The sequence below is a fragment of the Mixophyes fleayi genome, chromosome 6, assembly GCF_038048845.1.
Source record: "Mixophyes fleayi isolate aMixFle1 chromosome 6, aMixFle1.hap1, whole genome shotgun sequence".
NCBI lineage: Eukaryota > Metazoa > Chordata > Amphibia > Anura > Limnodynastidae > Mixophyes > Mixophyes fleayi.
The window spans coordinates 203,872,687-203,882,135 of record NC_134407.1 but is presented as its reverse complement, the minus strand read 5'-3'; the positions used below and the strand labels follow the sequence as shown (position 1 = coordinate 203,882,135).

General features: G+C 45.4%; 1 long non-coding RNA gene across 1 annotated transcript in view; it reads right to left on the bottom strand.

The window, feature by feature from the left end:
• Positions 1-4,903: 4,903 nt before the first annotated feature.
• LOC142095243 (uncharacterized) overlaps positions 4,904-9,449 on the bottom strand; it is a 105,274-nt gene continuing 100,728 nt past the window's right edge. Inside the window, exon 2 of the long non-coding RNA XR_012677764.1 lies at positions 4,904-4,988. This is a non-coding gene — a long non-coding RNA (uncharacterized LOC142095243). The remainder of the gene's footprint in view (positions 4,989-9,449) is intronic.

Sequence of the window (9,449 nt, the reverse complement as noted above, 5' to 3'; positions counted from 1 at the left end):
TCCATGTTTTAAATATTTACAACTTGCCCCACAACACTGACAGTTTACCTATAGAATATTTACAGTTACTGACTGGTGAGAGAGTGATAAACACTACTTCTATAGTTTATAGATATCTGTGTTAACTTTCTCACACTCTGCAAAAGTTTTTCACACTTAAGGGTTGGCTCTTTCCTTCAGATTGTATCGCTAATTCAGGCTCGATTGTGTTCAATAATCATCACTAAACTGGTTCATTTAAATTCCTTACTAAGAAGCATTTGTGAGGTTTTATCTCTGGTTTTTGAGCTGGAAGCAGACAAGATTTGGGATTATCGCGAAGGATGGCAAGTGGACTGTTGCACTGAGATAGCGGAAATCCCAAGGGAACTGGTGTACTACAGTCACAAACTGCCACAATAACAATGACAAATTAGTTTACCAACTCCAGAAGATTTACTGCATGTTTTCTGGTTCATGTCTCTGTTTTTGAGAACACCTGTAAAATCCTTGACATAGTCATTCATTCATCATCATCATCACCATTTATTTATATAGCGCCACTAATTCCGCAGCGCTGAACAGAGAACTCGTCCAGATCAGTCCCTGCCCCATTGAAGCTTACAGTCTAAATTTCCTAACATACACACACACAGACAGAGAGAGAGAGACTAGGGTCAATTTGATAGCAGCCAATTAACCTAAAAGTATGTTTTTGGAGTGTGGGAGGAAACCAGAGCACCCGGAGGAAACCCACGCAAACACAGGGAGAACATACAAACTCCACACAGATAAGGCCATAGTTGGGAATTGAACTCATGACCCCAGTGCTGTGATGCAGAAGTGCTAACCACTTAGCCACCGTGCTGCCGAATATTTCCTTTTTCTCTTTTCGCTAAACACTACTTAGATGGCCATTAAAAGATACTACTCACCACTTAGTTGTCTTAGTGTACCATCAGGATCTACTTTACATTACAGCTGCAAAACATTGCATTATCAATTTTAAATAGATTTCAAAAACATTTTGTTAGCATTTTTAGCATTGCATTTGCAGGTATCTGTGGCTGTTAGATTGTGTATGCAGGTATGTGTTCTTCTTGCTAAATTCCTCAGTGTGGAAGATTTATACGGTGGCCCCTGCAAAACACAGTATCTCTCTCCTGAGCAGGTCAGTCAAGAAGCTCTTTGGTGGTCACGTGATGACAAAGGAAGGGAGGGCGGAGTTTTATGCTATGAACATTCCAAAGATCACAACTTAACAAACTATAAATCCTTAATAAAATCTTGAATCAAACCAAGAGGAAAAATGAACAAATCCATATGGGAAATGTACTGAAGTGCAGGTTTGTAAAACTGTCGGTTTTACATTGATTTCTGAGCAGTTTGCAAACCGTCAGATGTACTAAACACCAAACCGCTCATAAAACACTGTTTTTCAAAATACTACATTTGATATCACGATTTTTTTTTTACATGGTAAGAATACAAATCACAAAATATATAGCGCTGTGGTTTGCCAAACCACTATGATTTATAATGGAAAGAGGATGGTTGTGAAAGCTGAGATTGCTCAAATTGAAGGCCATTGGCATATGATGGCATGTGATGCCTATCCTACAGGGTAGCCTGTCTGCTGCAGTGGGTGTGTTAAGATGGCAACTGTTATAATGGAGCTGTGCACAGGGCCACCAACAGGGGGGGTGCGGGCACTAATAACCCAGGCCCCGGCATGCCAGGGGGCCCGGCCCGGGCCCTCACTGCCGACGTTTTTTTATTTTTTCATATTTTTTTTTTAACTTTATTTTTTTTTAACTTACTTTTTTTATCTGTTTTTCTTTCTTTTTTTTTGTGCGGGAGAGGGGGGGCGCCAGTGCCGCAATCATGTAAGTATACAAATACTCATATGATCGTGGGACCGGCAACTCTCTTCCCTCCTCTGTTTGCACTGAATGTCGGGCGTGACGTCATCACGTCACGCCCGACATTCAGTGCAAACGGACATTCAGTGAGGAACGGCGCAGAGAGGACCAGTAGTGAAGAGGGAAGACAGAAAACAGATGACATAAGAGAAGAAAAGAAAATAGATGAACGAAGCCATTACAAAGGTAAAAGAACAGAGGAAAGCAGAAAGGCAAAGGGTGATGAAGAAGAGGAGGGGAGGAGAAAGGCACAGGGTGATGAAGAAGAGGGGGAAAAGGCACAAGGTGATGAAGAAGAGGGGGGGTATGAGAGAAAGGCACAGAGTGATGAAGAAGAGGGGGGAGAGAGAAAGGCACAGGGTGATGAAGAAGAGGGGGGAGAGAGAAAGGCACAGGGTGATGAAGAAGAGGGGGGGTGTGAGAGAAAGGCACAGAGTGATGAAGAAGAGGGGGGAGAGAGAAAGGCACAGAGTGATGAAGAAGAGGGGGGAGAGAGAAAGGCACAAGGTGATGAAGAAGAGGGGGGGTGTGAGAGAAAGGCACAGAGTGATGAAGAAGAGGGGGGAGAGAGAAAGGCACAGGGTGATGAAGAAGAGGGGGGAGAGAGAAAGGCACAAGGTGATGAAGAAGAGGGGGGGGTGTGAGAGAAAGGCACAGAGTGATGAAGAAGAGGGGGGAGAGAGAAAGGCACAGAGTGATGAAGAAGAGGGGGGAGAGAGAAAGGCACAGGGTGATGAAGAAGAGGGGGGGTGTGAGAGAAAGGCACAGAGTGATGAAGAAGAGGGGGGAGAGAGAAAGGCACAGAGTGATGAAGAAGAGGGGGGAGAGAGAAAGGCACAAGGTGATGAAGAAGAGGGGGGGTGTGAGAGAAAGGCACAGAGTGATGAAGAAGAGGGGGGAGAGAGAAAGGCACAGGGTGATGAAGAAGAGGGGGGAGAGAGCAGGGCCGCCGAGAGGGGGGGGGAGCGGGTACATTTTACCCGGGCCCGGCCATGCCAGGGGGCCCGGGCCGGGCCCTTGCTGCTATTTTTTGTCATTTTTTTTTTTTATTTTATTTTTTTGTATTTTGCGTATTTTTATTTTTTTAAAAAAAAAATTCCCGCGGGGTAGGGGGAGGGGGGGGGGGGGGGCGTTGGTGGGGGGAGCTATAAGAAATAAAAAAAAAAAAAAAAAATCAATACTCACGTGACCGCGGCGCCGCGTCCCTCCTCTCCTGTCTTCTCCATTCACACTGACTGTCGGGCGTGACGTCATCAAGTCACGCCCGGCAGTCAGTCAGTGAGGAGCGCCGCAGCCTGACAAGACCAAAGAAGAAGAAAGAAGAGAAGACAGAAGAGAAGAGAAGAAAAGAAAGAAGCTGACAAAAGGTAAGGAAAGAAACTGAGAGGCACAGAGGAGGAAAAGAGAGGGACAGAGGAGGAAAAGAGAGGCACAGAGGAGGAAAAGAGAGGCACAGAGGAGGAAAAGAGAGGCACAGAGGAGGAAAAGAGAGGCACAGAGGAGGAAAAGAGAGGCACAGGGGAGGAAAAGAGAGGCACAGAGGAGGAAAAGAGAGGCACAGAGGAGGAAAAGAGGGGCACAGAGGAGGAAAAGAGAGGCACAGAGGAGGAAAAGAGGGGCACAGAGGAGGAAAAGAGGGGCACAGAGGAGGAAAAGAGGGGCACAGAGGAGGAAAAGAGAGGCACAGAGGAGGAAAAGGGGGCACAGAGGAGGAAAAGAGAGGCACAGAGGAGGAAAAGAGAGGCACAGAGGAGGAAAAGAGAGGCACAGAGGAGGAAAAGAGGGGCACAGAGGAGGAAAAGAGGGGCACAGAGGAGGAAAAGAGGGGCACAGAGGAGGAAAAGAGGGGCACAGAGGAGGAAAAGAGGGGCACAGAGGAGGAAAAGAGAGGCACAGAGGAGGAAAAGAGGGGCAGAGAGGCACAGAGGAGGAAAAGAGGGGCAGAGAGGCACAGAGGAGGAAAAGAGGGGCAGAGAGGCACAGAGGAGGAAAAGAGGGGCAGAGAGGCACAGAGGAGGAAAACAGGGGCAGAGAGGCACAGAGGAGGAAAACAGCGGCAGAGAGGCACAGAGTTATAAAAAAAAGGGGCAAAGAGGCACAGAGTGAATAAAAAGGGGGGAAAGCAGCATGGAGGGCGCAGTGTAGTTGTGATGGGGCTTGTTGCAATGTAGTGTGTGTGCGGTAGGTGGTGGCTAATTAATGGGCGCTATTTTGTTTGTAGGGTGATGGTGAGGCAATTTAATAGTGGGGATTATTAATTTAAGATGGGGTGATTTGGGGCCTATTGAATGTGGAGGTGAGTTTGGGGAGGATGAGGTCTATTTATTAAATGTGACTATGAATTATTTAATGGCAGTGATGGTTGCGGGAAATAGGTATTGCTAGGCTGTTTGCATGACGGGAAATAGGTTTATTTATTACATGTGAATTCTATTATTTTAATGTTGGGGCTGGAGGAAGGCCTAATTATTAATCGTGGGTGCTATTGATTTAACGCTGCGTCTGACTGAAATTTTCTAAATGTAGCCATTTTTTTCCCAAATAGGTCCTTCTACATTCCAAGATCCAGGCAAGCCACAACTAAAGAAACCAGCAGCCTCGGGTGGAGAAAGTGAGAAGAACAGGTAGGACAGAGCAGCATAGTGTGTGAAATGTTGTGATTCTAGTAGGGACAATGCCAATGTTTGGTGAGCCCAGTGGGCGCAGGCCAAGACTGAACTGTTTGTGTACACACTGCATTCTTTGTATACTACACTGTGGTGCTGGATGTCTTAAAAGTCAGGAGTGCTTGGACATATGTGACGCTGTGGTGAATTCAGGACCTAGTGATTTTGATGTGCTAGCTATGCGCCCAACGGTGCATTGCCACGGCCCCAAATGTATGACCACATTCCCGAAAATTTTTGCACCGTCGTTAGGCTAGCCACGCCCCAATGGCGCATTGACACGCCCCTGAATGTATGACCAAACCCGCGTCGTGTTTTTTGCACCGCCGTTAGGCGGCGCAAAATTTTTTTAGGGCTTACTCAACTATGGGGGGGCCCCATGAGTTTGTTGTACCCGGGCCCTGAATTCCTCTTGGCAGCCCTGGGAGAGAGAAAGGCACAGGGTGATGAAGAAGAGGGGGGAGAGAGAAAGGCACAGGGTGATGAAGAAGAGGGGGGAGCAGAATGGCACAGAGTGATGAAGGGGGGGCAGCATGGCAGAGTGTGAAGGGGGTCAAAAGCAGCATGGCAGATTGTGAAGAGGGGCAAAAGCAGCATGGAAGAGTGTGAAGAGGGGCAAAAGCACAGTGTGATGAAGGGGGGCCAGGTGAAGGGGGGGAAACAGCATGGACGGCGCAGCGTGATCATAAGGCGGCATAGCGTGGTGATGATGAAGGGGCACAGTAATGTGTGTTATGGCACAGGAAGCTTTTGACAATGTAGTGTGTGTGAGGTAGGTGGTGGCTACTTAATGGGTGCTATTGTTTGTGGGGTGATGGGGGCAATGTAATAGTGGGGACTATTAATTTAAGATGGGGTGGTTTTGGGGCTATTGAATGTGGGGGTGAGTTTGGGGAGAATGAGGTCTCTTTATTAAATGTGTCTATGAATTATTTAATGAAAGTGATAGTTGCGGGAAATAGGTATATTTATGAGGTGTAAATACTATAAATTTATTGCTAGGGCTGTTTGGAGGGAGGGAAAAAGATTTATTTATTAAATGGGAATACTATTATTTTAATGTTGGGGCTGGAGGAAGGCCTAATTATTAATCGTGGGTGCTATTGGTTTAACACCGTGGCTGGTTGAAATTTTCTAAATGTACCCATTTTTTTCCCCAAATAGGGACCCCAACATTCCAGGACCCAGACAAGCCGCAACTAAAGAAACCTGCAACCACAGGTGGTGAAAGTGACAAGAACAGGTAGGAGAGAGCAGGACAGTCTGTCAAATGTTCTGATTCTAGTGAGACAATCCCAATTTTTGGTGACTGTTCTGCCCAATGTAAGGTGCAGGTACTACACTGTGGTGCTAGATGTCCTGAAAGTCAGGAGTGCATGGACATATGTCACACTCGTATTCAGGATCTAGCGCTTTTCAGCTGCTAGCCACGCCCCAATGATGCATAGCCACGCCCCCAATGGTATGACCACACACACTTCTAATTATGCACCGCCGCTTTTTTGCTATGCTCAACTATAAGGGGGGCCCCATGAGGTACCGTGGCCCTGATTTCCTTTTGGCAGCAATTGGGGCGCCCTCACTACTGGGCACAGGCTCATCCCCTCACTCACTCCCCTCCTCCCTCTTTCCCTTCCAATTCTATCTGTACACTGAAAAACACTTTTACCTCTTTGCCCTGTGCACTTTTCTCTGCTAAGTTGGTACTTCAACTTATACCTATTGTACTTTGTCTATACTTATTTGCACTTTGCTTGTACTGCACTTTGTTTTTGCACAATCCTCTATACCATGTATCGTTACCCACTCAGCGGCGGTGCAATTTTTTTTACCGTGCTCAACTATAAGGGGGGCCCCATGAAGTTGTTGTACCAGTGCTCTGATTTCCTCTTGGGAGCCCTGGCTGCACAGTTTGTGTTTTTAGATGTCAGTTGGCCCTGGACCCTCTCAGATCAGACGGTTATGCAAATGTTTCCTTCATGAACAGGTGAGAAATGATTCTGAGCCTTTAACATCAGACTCCAATCTAGTGACTGGGCTGTACAAAATATTATGTGTGTTACACTTCATGGCAGTGTTGGCTAACCTGTGACACTCCAGGTGTTGTGAAACTACAAGTCCCAGCATGCTTTGCCAATATATAGCAGCGTATTGCTGGAAGAGTAAGCTGGGACTTTAGTTTCACAACACCTGGAGTGTTACAGGTTAGCCAACACTGCTTTATGGCCACAGGTTCATTCCAATCTAGGTGGTTACAAGTGGTAGGCTTTACACAGGCAAAAATTTCAAGTGTTAAGTGCAATAAAAAGACTGTCACATACATATATCTGCTTCCCCCCCCCCCCCCCCCACCAGGTGGCACAGTGGTTTAGGCAAAAGATAAAGTTCTACTGGCTTTCAGGATTACCTCTTATCTTGGAAGATGTAATTTGCACACTTATTGGCCTGAGACCGCCTCACTACCAACTGCTCCCACTATCACATGTTTTGAAAGCTAATTGAAAACCGCCAAGAAAAAAACAGGTTTCCAAAACCAGTCCTGTTGCACAAAACCACCGACGGTTTGCTGTAAAACGCCAGCAATTTTGGAGTTTGCAAACAGCACACATTGCCTGCAGATTAGACAGTAAATCCAGCAAGCATTTTAGAGCTGAAAATCAATGGCAAAATCTGGCAATTTCCAAAAATATGGCTGATCAATACATTTGTCTGCTTATAGGTAACCTGTGTAAACTTAGGTTGAAAAAGCCTTCAATTGGTCTGGTTTGTTGATGGATATAACTACTTTCATCCATGTGAACTTGGAGGTGTACTTATTTTTATTTTGATTAGGCATGAGCGGGCTCGGATTGCGCTAATCCGAGCCCACCCGAACAGTGCGGGTCCGACAGGGTCCGAGCACTGTTTGGGTATTTCCGGCGGCAAAAAAAAACGAAACAGAGGTTTTGACGTCCAAGTCTCGCGTCGGATCTCGCGAGACTCGGATTGCATAAATTCGGTTGGAGTTTGTAGTGGTGCTCTGTCCTGCTGATCAGTCCAGTGGTGCTTTTGTCCTGTGCTCTGTCCTGCTGAGTCCAGTGGTGCTTTGGCCAGTGCTCTGTCCTGCTGAGTCCAGTGGTGCTTTTGTCCTGTGCTCTGTCCTGCTGAGTCCAGTGGTGCTTTGGCCAGTGCTCTGTCCTGCTGAGTCCAGTGGTGCTTTTGTCCAGTGCTCTGTCCTGCTGAGTCCAGTGGTGCTTTTGTCCAGTGCTCTGTCCTGCTGAGTCCAGTGGTGCTGTGTCCTGTGCTCTGTCCTGCTGAGTCCAGTGGTGCTGTGTCCTGTGCTTTGTTCTGCTAAGTCCATAGTTATTTTAAAATTTTTAAAAAATCATAAAAAAAATTTAAAAAAATAACAAAAAAATTGTACAAAAATAATTAAAAAAATATATAAAAAAATTATTTAAAAAGTATAAAAAAAATTCTAGTGCAATATATTCTTGCAGTCCAGATATATTAGTACTGCAATATTTACCTACGTTCACTGTTCTTGCAGTCCAGAAATATAAGTACCAGAGATTAAACTACGTTCACTGTTCCTGATTGGTTTGTTAAAGTGCGAATGCCCTATTTCATCAACATCAGGGTGGGTGGGAGGGCCCGAGGACAATTCCATCTTGCACCTCTAGCAAACTCTTGCAAACTGCCATCCTGTCTGCCACTGCAGTGCCCCTCCTAGATGGGCCACGTGTTTGTGCCACCCACTTGTGTCGCTTAGCTTAGACATCCAGCTACCTCGGTGCAACCTTTTGGACTAAAAACAATATTGTGAGGTGTTCAGAATAGACTGGAAATTAGTGGAAATGAATGTTATTAAGGTTAATAATAGCGTAGGAGTGAGAAAAAAAACAAAAATATGGATTTTAGCACTTTTTATGCTTTTTTTAAAAAAAATCAGAACCCAAAACCCAAAATCAGAACCAAAACCTTTCGTGGGGTGTTTTGGCAAAACAAATCAGAACCCAAAACGTCAAGCTAATCAGAACCCAAAACCCAAAACCCCAAAAGTGTCCGGTGCACACCCCTAATTTTGATGCATCTGTGTGACCTTAGACGCTGCACTGATTTCAGCCTATTTATGCAACACAGCAGACTAGCACAATCCAACAGAGTATTTTTATTCTCTATAAATCGCGACTGTCCATATGTCTGGAAGCTACTACTGAACTCTAAATTGTTTGTGCTTTTTAAAAAAAATATACAAAAAACAGATTATAGACAAGATTTAATGGAATTAGTTTGTGGTTATGTGATTGATTTTTAAACAGGAATTTAGCTGTGATGGAAATCACATGACTAATGGTAGTTCTGTTAAATAACTGATGTTTGTGTTAATTAGTTAGATAAATAACAAACCATACTGTAGTGAGCAGGCCAAAAAATGTCACGGTAAATAACAACAGATCTTTTTTCTATTTTAAACATTAGATTTTGTTCCTGTACTTAAAGAATATTTCCACCTTTTGGCTGCAAAATTCTAAAACCTAAACCCCACCCTCCTGTTTTCACTTACCATGACTGTGGGGGTGCCTCCTCTACAACCCCAGTCCTCGGCACTGTAGGCAGGGCTAGGGCTAACATTAAACAAATCTAGGTGTTTACCTAGGACACCAATGGCCAATCCCAGCCAATGACAGGAAGAACAAGAAGCCAGTAGTTTCTTACACTTGAAGCTGCTGACTGCATATCCTCTATGTCAGTGCTACGCCGCAATTGCCGCTCTTGACTATGATGTCACAGCTACACGCTACACTGCCGGTCTGAGGAGCCAAGGATGCTGGCTCCTGGGAACTTTGTTTCCAAGGGGAGTGTCAGACGCCATCCCCGCACTTCTCCTGGGTGCCGGGGA